At 37.0% G+C, this 13,039-nt stretch overlaps 1 protein-coding gene across 8 annotated transcripts in view; it reads left to right on the forward strand.

Moving 5' to 3' along the window:
• The window catches only part of LOC139742102 (protein 4.1-like), a 162,421-nt gene that overhangs the window by 12,812 nt on the left and 136,570 nt on the right, over positions 1-13,039 (forward strand). For all 8 annotated transcript variants that reach the window (XM_071652664.1, XM_071652669.1, XM_071652666.1 and 5 more), the window contains exon 2: positions 8,927-9,015. The gene's annotated coding sequence lies outside the window, so the exon portion shown is untranslated. The remainder of the gene's footprint in view (positions 1-8,926; positions 9,016-13,039) is intronic.

Consider the following 13,039-nt stretch of genomic DNA (forward strand, 5'->3'; position numbering starts at 1 on the left):
TCACTGGCAGTGTGAATGACCCTCCTTATTTATTACAGTCCTTATATTTAGCATCAGACGGAGATGTATGGATTGACTTCATCATTCGCAGACTTGCCAATACCATAGAGCCAGGGGAAGCATGACTGCTAGCCCTTTTAAGCCAAACACCAATGTGTGCTCTCTGGGCCTGTTTAGGGACTCACATTCAATGCTAAGGGACCGGAAACCCTCCCCAAGCCTGTCTTGACCTAGTTGTTAATCCATTGGCCTAGTTTTGAGCACATTAGCACATTGTGGCTGCATAAGTAGGATAGCAGTCTGCTAGTCTGGCAAACCAGGCTTTTGAATGGGTTTTGAATACTTACATTGTATCCATAAGCATTTGAATTGTGAAATTGACAAATTGAATCACTTCAGGGGCTCACTCAAGACACATTTTTCACCAGGCATTCAATTGCTAACTCTCTTCGAGGAGTCTGCACCTTTGAATGTTTCTATAACAGATTATGATGCTATACAAATGCTGTGGATCATCATCATCATCATCATTGGCACTATATCTTAAAAACACAAAGAAGGGAAAAATATTGCATTATTTTGCAATTCAAGAATTTTTTAAAATTATGTTATTGCCAGTATCTTTTTGTTATTATTCTGTGGTTTCAACCACTATCATTTAAGATTTTCTCCATTGTTCAAAATTGATTTAGTCTTTGTCCATGGTAATGCTTTTCATTTACTTTAAGTAGTAGTAGTACTTTCTTTGCCTACTGCCATTTCCTATGTCTGTATAAAGAGGGTGATAAATACATCACCTGTATCATGAATATGTCATTCCCCTCGCAGACCTCTCTGTAAGGTAAGACACTAGTCCTTTTCATGTCATTCATTTTCACTTACAGTATGCAAATACAGTAAGACATTTACATTTATGCACAAATTCAATACAACATTGTAATAGAGGAAAATGTGTGAACAGAAATTGCAATTTTATTGTTGGAAATGGAGGGGGCTGCTGAAAAGCAAGGGCTTGTAATTGCAGTCTCCTCATAAAACAGTAACCAATTACTGAATGAACAAAACTACATTGCAGATTGCCGACAGAAAAAAAAATCAAATCTGAATAAAGAAAACACCAAGAATATGGAACTTTAAAAAATATTTTTATGTAATAGAGACGAAGATTGTGGCTTTGAAGAAAATAGTGATGTTTGCTAGTGTGTGATGTGCACATAGAACTTGGAAAGTGCAATTCATGTGTCATGTGTATGGGATAGTGCATAGTAACATGCTTTGTCTAACATCTGTGGGTTGAGAGAGAACTATAAAAGAAAGAGATCAATTAAGGCAGATTTTTGAACTGATGGTGGCACAAGGCAGAACTTGAAGATTACCAATGCAACCTTTCATACTATTTGTAAGTTGTAATTTGTCTGAGTAGTAGGTATGTACAAGTACTTTGAACCTATAATTAAATGTCAATATTTGATAGAGCCGTCTGCACAAACTTATTCCATTGATTGCAATTCCCTGGCAATATATGCTTTATTCCATGCAAAGCAGGCTGTTCAATATCTTTCTGAACTGCAGACAGTGTATTAGTGTGTGTTTACAACAATGTGAAGTAGATCATTGTGGGCCAAGTCCGTGCACAGAAGCTCTGTAGAAATTATTTTCACAAGTGTTAAGAATTTACGTGTGCAAATAAGCTTCTACATTCCCTGAGAAAATCCTTTACCTTGAGATTTTATGGAATAGTAATGATTTAGCTGTGATGATGTGTACTATGCCAGTTGCTGTAAATTATAACCAAAAAATCTTTTGAAGTTAAATATCTTTTTTTTTTTCAGTTCTGATGGGAAAGAGCTGATATCATCAACACTTTAATGTGCATATTAATTTGATTGTTAATGACATCACATGTACCATTTTGTGAAAACATATTCCGAAACAATAAAACTTCTTAGGGCTCTTTCTTGTTTCTGTTTAAATGTGATGTTTGTAATCTGTTCTGTTCCTGAGATATAACTCGATAAAAAGGAATGCAAACATGAAATATTGTTTTGTCCAAACACTTCATGACAATTTATTCATGGGCCCAGCCTTGATCTGCAGATGCCTGCCTTATCCTAGTCTGAGTTAACAGTATGTACATGTAGCTTCAGAGTCATTCATGCCATACATGATGGCAGTACTCTGTATTCTCCATGTATGTACCAGGGGCGGATCCAGGAATTCTGTAAAGGGGGCTTTACAAAATTAAAGGGGGGTGCATGCTTCCCCATTTTTTCTTTTTATTTCTTTTGTTTTAACCCCCCCCCCAAAAAAAAAAAAGAAAAAAAAAAGAAAAAAAAAAGAAAAAAAAAGGGGGGTGCCCGGTGTGCCCCTGCCTGGATCCGCCACTGTGCACCATTGTTTGTTCGTAATAAGTCCAAACATACAGATTGTCTGCCTGGCAAATGCTCTTTTTTGAAAAAATCTTTGAGTAGGAAAGTGGATACCTACGCCAAGCAATATAATCTTATGGATGGCAACACTGCTTGTTTTGGTTGCAGTTTGTGCCTAATCAAAATAAAACTGTATCTGGTCATGAAGGAATTTTAGATAGATGCTTTCAGTTCTTCCTCAGCAAGCCAAATGATAAGGTTAGAGTGAAAGATTTTAGAATCACTCAGATGTGTGAGTCACACACTCAAGTACAGTATCCCAATGTAGTAAAACACTAGGCAGAAAATTTTTCTTTTTCCAGTTATGGGATGAGTACATTTTTCTTCAAAACTGTTGCCTTCTTTACTAACATATGAGTGTAACAACAAATCATTGATGTCATACTCTCATGTACCTGAGGTACTGATTCTATGAGAGAATTAAAAGCCATTGATCACTGGAGTAACTACATGCTATCTATGTTCAAGTTTTTTTAATTTTGAACAAAGAATAAATGACTTGCTTTGTGCAAAAAGTCAAATGATATGTAGGAAAATGAACAGGGATTCTTATTAAATCCTGTCATATCTGTAGACTGGTAGGAAAGTATTTGTTCAGACACTTGATACTGACCAAAATATGAAACAAAATACAAAACAAGAATGCAAAAAGAAGAAGCTGCGTCCCTGTCTTACCAGTAGCCTTTATGCAAGGCTTATTTCGTCATGAAATGGCTGTGACTCTGTGTAATACAAGTATAGAGTTTATGGATTTTGTGACAATGATTTAAAGGTTGAGAAATACTTGTTATTTAAGACTTTTTTCCCCAGTGTCTTCCTTTGAGAGGGTAAGTGCTTTTATTCAGTTTTTTATTTTTTTTTTCAACCATGATACTGCCACATGCAGTCATGCCGATTGTAAGTGATTAATTGATAACTGAATTTAGACTAAGGGTGGATGAAACTCCTGAGAATTGGGGAGAGCGGGCGAAGACTTGCCATCCTTCTTGTAAATCACAGTCATATTTTACCAATATGAGAAGGGACGTGAAACAAGGAGGGAGATGTTGTTTGCTCTGTAAGGAAAGGCGTTGCGATAACATGCTCTGGTGTGGAGTTTGGATCTGTTTCTGTGGCTGTTTTTCAGCTAGTGAAAGAGTAGTAGGAGATTATGATACAGAGCAAAGAATCTGTTTCACATCAGAGAGACAACACCCATCTAATTCCATGTAGGGCCTACCTCTCATTGAGATGATCCAGCTTGTGCCCTATAGACTTTAATTCAGATCTTTACAGGGTAGAAAGGTGAAAGGTTTTTATCAGCATAACGCTTGATATAGGATGTCCTCATCAATGATGGTGATGGTGATGATAATAATGATAATAATGGTGATGATGATGATGATGATAATAATGATGATGATAATAATGATGATGATAATGATAATAATAATAATAATAATAATAATAATAATAATAATAATAATAATAATAATAATAATAATAATAATAATAATAATAATGATAATAAGGATGAAAACATGATAGTAAAAGAAATAACATGAAAATTATGACAATATTATTTATGACGTCCTCGGAATAGGTTTTCCTAAATTTTAATACCTTATGGTTCTTACAACATGGGACAATGACAGTATATTCATCACACACAAAAATACTTTCTTCACCATGGAAATGAAATTGATAAGAATACTTATCACCTGTGAGGAAAATAAGCCATTTGAATACAATTTTACAAATAAATACATTTAAGAAATATTTTCATATATGTTTTTCTCCCCTGTCTTGGGAAGTGCTTCACGAATGCATGGATGACTGTTGTTCTCCCCCACCGGTTTGGCAAAGGGCAAAATTTGTTTTGCTTCAGTCACAGGGTGTGTTAACTGCTCAAAGCCCAACATTGAAAGTGGTTAAAATGGTGTGAGAAATAGGTCATGAAAATATAAAGTCACCTTCTGTTACACATTGAATTTAACTTGGCATTTCTGACTCACAGGGTTGCCACCTTGTTAAAAATTGCATAGCTTGTGGTTTCAGACATTCAATGAATAAAGAAAACAGCTGGAGATGTCTGGACCACTGAAGCGTGCTTGCTTCTCGACTCTGGAGTTCGCTCTCCCATTTCACATAAAATATTTAAACTGGTCCACAAGGGCCTATAGTCTTTGATAAGAGGTAGTATGTCAGTGGACTTCTCTATGTATATTAGGAAGTGGATTATCTATGTGGATTTTTTTCCCCCTAAACATAAGAAGTTCGTTTTGTGACAAAGAAACCATGTTATCATGAAGTGCAGCAGTGAGAAATATGCCGTCCGCTCATTTTATTATATATTTGAGAGAAATTTAATCAAAGGATGTCTTGTATATGGGCATCTAGTGAGGCTGGTGACAGATCTCATTTGACCATGATGGTGTCTAGACTGAAATGATGATGAGATCGGAAGAAAGACTAGGTGACTAGGTGTGGCTGGATGAAGGTCTGTGTGAGTAAAATGAGTTTCCAATATGTTACTCCAGCTCTGCCCTTATAAATGTGACCCTGCACCTCAAAACAAACAAAAAGTCGCCAGACATGAATTTTTAGTTAAGACCATATTCTGAAAGAGCAGACGTTAAGCTTTAAAATAATATATAACTCAAATCAAATGGACTCTACTAACCTATCTAAATATTGGAAAGAAAGCACAAACTCAGGAAAAGTGTGAACTGAGAAAAGAGGCTCTGAAGTACAGTGTCTATTGAAGCGCTTAATCTTTACCAAACCGTGCTGGCTGTGCGATGTATGGGACAAAAAACACGAAGTAAACCACCAGAGTAACAACAATGAAGAGATTATCAGATTAAACTTGAATTAAGCATGCCTCATTAACACCTTCTGTCCATAATCAATGCCAACTTTCAAAGCAATAGCACTATCCTTTCGAAAGTTATTAGAGTTGAAAGTGAAGAGTGTGGACAAGGTTTTCAGGAATGAAAAAGGGATTCTAAAGACACACCTAATCACACTATTCTACCAAAAATGTTCGAGATAAACTGCTAAAAATCACACTTTCCTGCCCGTTTTATGATACCAAATTTTAGCATAATGTAAAAGAAGACCCGCTCTTTCAGAAAATATGAAAAAGTCGTTTTCGGCTAGGTTGACCCATTTCACTTATTTTCAGTCCTCACGCAAAATCAGTGTGTGCGACTTTATGTTCGTTTTGAGGTGCACGGTCACAAATGAGAGTTAGAATGTGAACAGGGCCCAAATTGAGTATGAACATGACTGATGACTCATCCCACAGCCCAGCTCCATAATGTCTAGTGTGATTATCTCCCCCCCCCCCCCCCAAATTCGGCCTCACATTTCTTTTACTGTCTCTCTTTGTCTCACTGTCAACTGTTCCATTTCTATGTGCTTAATAATCACATTTTAATGTAGCTGATATGTTCCTGGAGCCTTAATCTGCTCAGGGTCACGGCAAATGAAAAACATGTCCTTCTGTTTCAAATTCCACCAGCACATGATCTTTGTCATTGCTTTTGTTTTTGTTTTTGTTTTCCATGCAGGGTGTATACAAAACTGCATTGTTATTGTCAATTTGGATTCTATGTCAAACAGATTTTACTTTGTAATGTTTCCTTTGCAAATGATTGAAGAGCCTGAACTAAATGTTGTATATTTTTCAGAAGAAAACTTAATGATTTTTGACAGTGGAAGCTTACATACAGCAAGGAGGCAATTGTGAATACAAACATGGTGAAACATGCTGCATACACAGCACCATGCTGTGCGAAACAGAAAATCATCATGATTCCAGTCTTGGCTACGTTTCTTGACTTGGCCTTACCCTGTTATTCAACATATTTGAATGACCAAGAAGCTGATATTAGAAATAAAGTGTCTACTTCAGTTGGTGTTTGTCTTATACCAAGAAAGGAATTAGTAACAATTTGTGTGTATTGTATTTGTATTCATGTCAAATACTTGATATAGCCAGTGAGTACTATATGTAATGTGCTGAAAGTCAGATTTGGTGAACAGGCAGTCTAATACATTTTCACGTTTTTGCAAGCCATCCCAATTATCTTCAAAGTTTCATGGATCTCTCATGGCCTATGGTATTACTCAGTGCCCCCTTATTCTATCACAATAGTAAGAATTGTTCCTTTAATTTCATAAAATGAATTTGATGGCACCTCCCAGTGCTGAAATAATGGTTTAGGACTTCTAGTTCGTGGCCTCTTTCTACATTTGAAGAGTTGGGTCTCAAAATGTGGTAAACACCATCTTCAAACATTTTAAAGTAAGGCCATCATCTGATAGAACAAAATAAAACTTTCCCAGTGCTACCTCCCTTGTTATTGAATAAGATAAATTCTTGAAGTTATGATTAAGAATATCCCATATTTTCTTATCATTTTCACCTCTTTTGTACATTTACTTGCAAATATCTCAACTTGACAAGGATTGAGTTGACTCATTTTGTGCCCCAACTCTTCATTTGTTTAGGTGGCTTGGTTCTACGTGCCATAATTACTATGTATGCTGCTTTCAGTGAACTAGGTTGTGGGGGAAAGTGGCTTGTGATTAATCAATTGCCTGTTTATGACATCGGAAGCATGGTACCTCTCTCTGATCACATGATGACATTGCATATATTGCCTCTTTGTCTCCCTGAATTTTATTACTGTATAAATTTTCATTGCTTTTCTCTAACTTTAAAGTTACTTTTTGTTCTTTGGTACCACTCCAAAGTGTTTGCAAATTTGTTCAATATTTCAAAATATGCACAAAGTTTGAAGTATACACCATGTGTTTGTTGTCTACTATAACTGTGCAAAGACATAGTTACAGGACAGAATGTGTATGATGTGTATGCAAATGGTTTGCAACATCATATATATAAATGAGCCTCGACTGTTCCTTTGACAGAAAAGCCTGAATAAGAATAAATTTTGTGCCAGATCTGATGCATTCTCTGCAAAGACACACTTAGTGCATAAACTGGGACTTCTTGTGATAGGATCATGTGAATGAATTGTATTCTAAAGGTCTCCTTTGAAGAGTTTAAGAAAATGGCTTTGAAAAAGGAATTATAGTAAATATTCTGATGTTCTGATCTGAAATCAATTAGTAATCATTCCTATGGGCTGTAACTGTCTGAGGGAACCCTCTAAAGAACTACCAATGTTTATCTGAAAACAGCACAATGGCCTCCAAAATCACATGTTTGAATTTCACTTTAAACATCTAATAAACTGGAACTTGCAGTAAATATATTTATCTTCAAAATGTCAAAAATGTCATAGGATTTTTTCTACCCATACTAGGTGGTATACTTAAGTTAACCCTTTAACCCCTTCTATGCCAACGAGTCAAATGTGCACAACGTTCACACGATAACCTGTTCAGGACGAGTCCCGAGTATACTCGGCAGGTGTCTATGGGAAATGCGTGTTGTAATCAAAATCTGTCCATCCTCAGCATGCAGAGAGTTAAACACTCGGAGGGCGAAAGGTTCCTTGTAATATCAGCCCCTACTCACATTGCAGGAAGTATGAATTTCATCCTGGATTTTTATAGACAAATTGATATTAATGTATCTATATATTGGCATTAATGTGTCAATTATGTATGATTTAGCAGAGTTGAGTAAAGCAAGAATGACATGAACTGGGCAAGTAACACACAAATTGTCACACACTACTCCCCACGTGCATAAATGTAGTCATGAGCAGTTTTCAACAGGGTGAGTATTGAATGGATCAGGGATGAAAGGGTTAATTTAAATTCTTGGCAGTGACCTTTTTAAAGTGTTTTATATACATGGCTATATTTATAGATCTTGTGACATGCCAAAGTGGATCCCCCTCTCTTGAAAACTTATTATAATGTGTTTATGTAAGTTCCTTCATCCAAGATAAACTGGGTAACATCTTAACTTTGATTTGACACAGAATCACTTGTTTTTGATGTGCCATTAGGCATCATTACTCTAGAAATGAAAACAAGGTCATTGCTGTTTAAAGCCCCATAAATGTGATGGTCTCTTTACAGGGTGGTCCACAACTTGAAATATGAGCATGTTGCAAGCTCAGAATCTGAGAATATTGTAGAAATTGTATGTGTGCTTCCGCACACATCACAAGCACACGGTACGCAACATTTCGCAGCTTATCTCCCTTTATGCTGCTTACATTCACTGTTCTCTCTCATGTTTTGCACACAAGTATTTACTAGTACGTACCAGGTAGTTTGATGTTTCTTATGTTTTGCACAAGTTTTTCACATGTGTGAATACATTTTATTTTGAGCTTGTTGCAAATTCTTGAGGATGTTGCACAACATGTTGCTGGCTTTTGAGGATGTTGCACAAGAGTTGAGGATGTTGCACAAGAATATGAAATGTTGCAGCAACATGCTGAAACCCCTCGTGGACCACCCTGTCATTATACTCTAAGTGAATGCTTGGTTCATAAGATTTAATATTGTCTTTTTTTGTCTTTCAGTTGGGACTGCCGAGAATCTCGTCAGACATATCCACTCTAGCTGGCCTTGGCCCAAGACTTTTACATCTCTTTGTACTCAAGGCAGAAAGGTAAGATACTGAGGCTACTAACAGCTCTGCTTTGAGCCCTTTCTCAATTAGACAGCTTCATAAGCGGATCCAGAGGGGGGGCGTCCCGGGTGCACGTCCCCCTATTTTTTTCAAACAAAAGAAATAAAAAGGAAAAATGAAAAGGGGCGCGGGTGCCCCCCTTTAATTTCTGAAGAAACAATCTTTGTCAGCCGTTTGTAGTGGCAGCAGCAAATTGCACTGAAGCTCTTTTTTTTTCTTGTCAGCCAATGAATCTGGGAAGTGGCACGAGGAATGGAAAAAATCAAGCGGGACTGATTTTTATGTCATGATGCGGATCGTGAGAGTTGACTTGACTTTTTTTTTTGTATCCACCCACACACTATTATAAACAGTTATTGCACTGCATTGCAAAATTGATGTTTAAAAACTGAACTTCCAGGTGTCTGTGAATGTGGCTTTGATTTCCACAGCAAATAAATGCATCCCAGTACACCCCGTCTTGGGGATGGGGTGTACTGAAACAAAAATAGTACCTTAACCTCTCTTGAAGGAAGTCATTAATCTCCCATGATATCACAGGGGGCTCCTGTAATCTTCCCTGTTCATCCAATTACAGCCACCTTGTCCAGGAGCTATTAGTGCAGCTCACGTTAACAAAGTGAAAGGTCGAAGAGTTCCAAAGGAGTCACAAAGCTTTGTGACAAGAAGCTTGCTTAGACCATGGAGCTATGTTTGTAGCTCCATGCATAGACCTGGAAGATATGAACTACTTGAGCTCTAGCTTGAGAGGTGACTTTTTGTTTCATTAAATCTCCTGAGTTTTTTGTAAAGAGCTGGTCAAGTAAATTTCCTTTATATAGTATATATCCCTCCATAGAATTACAATCGGATTTTTGCATTAATACAATGTAGCACCCAATATTAATGAACTGTCTAAATGCTTCTTCAGGGTCTTGAAAATATAACATCTTCGCTCTATGGTATTTTGCAGAAAATCTCGTACAATTTGGTTGAGCAGTCACAGAGAAATGTGGATTGTTGTAAAGCATGTCATGAGTCTGATTCTTCCAAGTTTAGCACTTGGATGCTCTCGGAACTGCACATTATATTGTGTGAACACAATAGACAAAACTTGGAGGGAAGAGAGTCCTGACACGCTCTACAGAATTCCTCATTTCTCTTTGACCACTGAAGCAAATTGAATGGGGTTTTCGGTTAGATGTGAGCAATGAGTTATACTTTCACACCCTGAAATTGTGTTTGGATTGACTCACTATTTTTATAGTTATCATTGCCGAGGATGCTGTTGTATTTTTTTTTTTTTTGGGGGGGGGACATGGTAAAAGCTGTCTGTACTGACTGTATAGAGTCCACCAGCCATGTGACAAAATCTTCTTCTGTGGTATAAAGCGTTATGGAGAGGAGGTCATAGGTCTGTGTCCAAGCTGCTGATCCAGTCTAGGGCAACATCACTTTAATATGCTTTTTAGAGTCCCCCCCCCCCCCCCCCATTCTAGGAGGACCTCAGGAGGACCTTGCATGTGCATGAAACATTCGTGAATTTCTTGAGGAGCTAAGATTTACAGAAGTAAAAACACCTGAAAGTTTAACTGTCCACTCAAAGCATGGAATGCCTGTGGCAATTTGTGAAAGTTTTGTGAGCTACAAAAAAGGCTGTCAGCTCCAATTCATGAAAGTTTCATGCTGGGAATGATTCTGGTTTTTACATTATGATGTAATTACCTCACACAAAGGATTATCAAAAATGGTCTGATATTATGCAAGGAGCTTCAAAAGAATTAAAACAGCGGGACTCTAGTCTTGCCAATGATGTTTTGACACGCCCGTGAAATTTCAATTCTCCTGACTTGGTGCTGATGTTCTTTCACTACCAGCTCAGTTTACTAGTCATGTGACTTGATCTGTAATGGGACACACCTTAATCTTTTGAGGATGCTTTGACATTGCTCGGTAACCATCTGCTAAAGGTGTCAGGTGTTGCCATGATTGAGAGGCTCTCGGACAGAAGTACAGCAACTTGATGTATTCTTGTACAAACAAGGAACTTAGAGCTATATGAAATCTAATAGGTATCATTTGCCAATAAGGAGGTTAAGGGGAAGAAACAAGACACATTAAAAGGAAATTCAAACATAGTGTTCTCATATTCACATAGTATTGTTTCGGTACCAAACAGTTATCATTTTTTGAACTCAAACTCTCTTTCTTTGATCAAGGGGGGTTAATGTTAAAGATCGCTGCCGATAGGCATGAATGTTATATATATGCGCGGCCATATTTGTTTGCAGGCTTATTCGCACTTGTAGTAGGACACAGGAGTTTGTATCTGTACAAAGCTTGCCAGGAACAATAAATAATTTACCGTCAGTTTCCATCTGCCCAAATCTAGTGTGAAGTTTGTTCGCACATCATTAGCAATTCTATTATTGCACTGATTTGCAGGCCTGTGATAATCATGGTTTTCAAATATATGGCATTGGGCAGCGAACCAAGATCAATTCAACTGAAGAATTATAATTTCTGATGAATAACCCCCTTTAATATGATATGATGCTCTTTTCATGCTCAACAATTTCCAGGTACCTTTCTGACCCCAGTTATTTTTGGCTCATTATTCTCTTCATAGTTTGTTAGCCAAGACCAATGGAGATATTAATACCCCTCTTTGAATCTCTTCTGAATTGCTTTCATCAGTCTCACGCAGGGAAAAAAAAATGAGGGGAATGACTTCATGTTGCTGCAGAATTTTGCATGAAATATTTTATTGCCTTATAGCTAATGCAAGATTTTAAAGAAAAATTATGTATGGAAGAGAAATTGTGAAAGGGACCTAATCATTAAGGTCTGATGGAATTGAAAGCCAGAAAACATCAAATGAACTCACGCCATTATGCTTCTAAAGTCAACACTTAGGATCACTTCAAAGCAGATCATTATCTGATCTTGACTCTGTACTCTGGTAAGAGTTATGATTGATTTTATCAAGAGTGATACTAATTCCATCTGAATGGCCTGCCATGTTTTGAACAAACTTGCTTTTGATTGCAAACCTTTGTGATAATCAACCCTGGTTTCAGAATATCAGATCTTGATATTTCATCTCTTTGTCTCCAGCAGTAATTCCATTGTACAATTGTGGATTACCATTAAACTTGGTTCTTTATCCTGACCGACAGTTTGCCTCAGCAAGAATTATGCTCTCCCGAGTAAGGAAAGAACTGTGTGCAGCTTGTTTTAATTAGTTCAAGCTGGTGGAGTCCCAACATTGTAGATTTTTCCTTAAACAAACAGAGTTATTCTATTGTTCTCTCTCTACTCAACTATACTGGCTATATAGTCTTGATACAGGACTGTGTCTACTTGATATAAAATTTATACATATGCACTATGATGCATAGGCTACAATTTGTATAACACAACATATGTATTGTGTCCCATTAAAGTACACATATGGAAGCCTCATGACAAGGCATTACTATATTTCTGTTTACATGGAATTGCAATTTGTATATAATTTATGAGGTGTATCATGTTTGGAAAGTTGGTATCAGGAAAAAGCTTTCAGTACCGGGTTGGTATCGGTAACTAGCACATGTATGTGGTTCATTGTATAGGCCTACTAGCATATTCAAATTGTAACTGCATGGGTAAAAAGTACCGGTACAAGTATTATGTTTTTACGTGATTACAAGTCTTGCTGTTTAGTATGAATGCATATAAATTTAGGCAAAGAAGTTGCAGTTCAGGAGAAGTTGTCTAAAATATATTGTTGATGACTGAATGCGACATAAATGGTAGTCGGGTCATACTAGGGTGGTGGCAAGTCTCTTTCCACCTCCTTGGTCATATTGTTCTTGGGGCATTTCATGAGGTGTTTTGTCAGATTTGTTTGTTTTTTCTGGTTTTTTTTTTTTGTTACAAACTGTCAATGAGCTATTGAAATCCTGCATCTGATTGGTTGAGAACATATCTATCAAACAAATTTGCCAGACAAAATGCTTCATGAAATGCCCCCAGAAAT

This window comes from Diadema antillarum, unplaced genomic scaffold (genome assembly GCF_040938485.1).
Source record: "Diadema antillarum isolate AM-2024a unplaced genomic scaffold, OU_Dant_1.0 seq00000980_RagTag, whole genome shotgun sequence".
NCBI classification, from domain to species: domain Eukaryota; kingdom Metazoa; phylum Echinodermata; class Echinoidea; order Diadematoida; family Diadematidae; genus Diadema; species Diadema antillarum.